The sequence below is a fragment of the Lathyrus oleraceus genome, chromosome 7 (genome assembly GCF_024323335.1).
Source record: "Lathyrus oleraceus cultivar Zhongwan6 chromosome 7, CAAS_Psat_ZW6_1.0, whole genome shotgun sequence".
Classification (NCBI taxonomy): Eukaryota; Viridiplantae; Streptophyta; class Magnoliopsida; order Fabales; family Fabaceae; genus Lathyrus; species Lathyrus oleraceus.
This window is the reverse complement of record NC_066585.1, coordinates 154,443,911-154,445,953: the sequence shown is the minus strand read 5'-3', so window position 1 is coordinate 154,445,953 and position 2,043 is coordinate 154,443,911.

The following is a 2,043-nucleotide window of genomic DNA, read 5'->3' as shown; positions in this document are numbered from 1 at the left end:
GTTTTTCTGTTTGATGTTTGTAATTTTTGGCAGTCTTTTTGATGCCATGATGTAATATTTGGGCTCTTTATGAGTTCCCTGGATTTCTAATTATCTCAGCTATTGCAGTTGTGTATAATTATGGTTTTGTACCACCTGACATTTATGTTTAACATTTTATATGTTATAACATCCTTTGTGACATTCTCTGCTGGACTAATTGACATTTATTTTGTCTAATTGGTCACTTTGGTCTATTTTGACTAAAAAGGGGGAGAAGTTATTATGTGGAGAGCTGCAGTTAATGTGTGGAGATGTGGAGAGATGCAATTATTATGTGCTGATGTAGCTAGCTAGGCTAAATAGATGACAACTGATGATGTTGCACAGGATGATGTTCTGTGATGTCGAAGGAGATGCCTGAACATAATAATGTTTTGTGTTGTACATGTGATGTTGGAGTTGAAGTCAGAGGGTGACTCTGAATGTTACAGGTGTTGTTGTTGTTGAAGGAGATGTCTGTGTTGAACAGACTTAGGGGGAGAAGAAGTACCTATGTGGTTATTGTGTGCATTACTAGTTGCTATTATAGCTAGTAATTATGTGTTTATTGCTTCTGCGGCTGCTTAACTGCTAATATGCGTTTACTCTTGTGAACAAATGGACTGATATATGTTTTAGCCAAAATTTGCCAAAGGGGGAGTTTGTTGGTTCTAAGTGTTGGCAGCAATTTTGGTAAAACCAAGAGTGTTCACAAGTTGTCACATGTGATGTCTTAACATAAGATATCTTGTACCTGCTGGATGTTTAAAATATAATTATGCAGGATTTTTCCAGGATGTCAGACTCGATGTCATGACATCTGTATACAGAACATTCAGTCTGAACGTTTTGTATTATGTGATTGCATTTTTAATGCAAATTTGTGTATGGTTGATGAGTTAATTGAACACGCTATCAATCAGTAATTACAACGCGATTAACTTATTTTCCAAAGAAATCTAATCAACTGTCATGAGAAGATTTGAATGGAAAATAGTTTTAGGGTTTGTGATGTCCAAGCCCAGCCAAATGCTTCTATAAAAAGGACATGGAAAACCTGATTTGATACACAAGAAATAAGGAACGAAATATTGAGAGAGAATAAGGGTTTAAGTCTTGTGTGGTCGTGTGAATTGTAAGCCATTCAATTCATCCATAGATGATTGAATTGGTCTGATTTTTGAGTTGTAATTTGTCACTCTAAGCTTTTAAGCATGAGTGTGTGTCTACTTGATTGAAGCTGTTAAGTAAGATCAAGTGTGTGTCTTTGAAGAGTATCTTCTTTTCATTGTAATTCTTGTTTATATCACTGGTGTGATTGAGGGGGAGTGAGTGGGATCTCATATCTAAGAGTTCTTATGTAGAAGTCACACGGGTAGAGATTAGGTGAAAAAGACTGTAACTGGTGTTGTTTACTGAGAGTCTTTGAACTGATTCTATTTTAGTGGATTTCCTTCCTGGCTTGGTAGCCCCCAGACGTAGGTGAGTTTGCACCGAACTGGGTTAACAATTGCTTGTGTCTCTTGCATTATTGTTCTTTATCTTTATCCTGTTTGTATTGATCAGATATTAGTGTCGTGACATTACCTTCGACATCTCATATATGATACCAGAATTTCAGCTATAAACCTGTTATGCACGGGTTTGAATATAGCTTACAAGTTGTTACAAGATTCATGTATAACTTGTAATATGATCTAATATTCTAGTCTGCTACATGAAATATGACTCAGTTTGCTAGTCTACAACATTTCACGTGCAACATGGAATACAAGTTGGCTTACAACAAATATGTTATAGGATTCAATTTGCTTATCAAATAAAGCTTACAAGTTGCAAGTTATAAATAAGTTTTATAACTTATATTATGCTTAATACATCTTACAAGTTGCATGGAAGCATGTTACAGGTAATAAACTTTGCACTACAAAATTGGTTTAATGTTACATGTTATATCATATTTTGGTATAACTTACGTCTCATTTCACAAGTTATATTAGGTTACATGATTTATAAAATTGG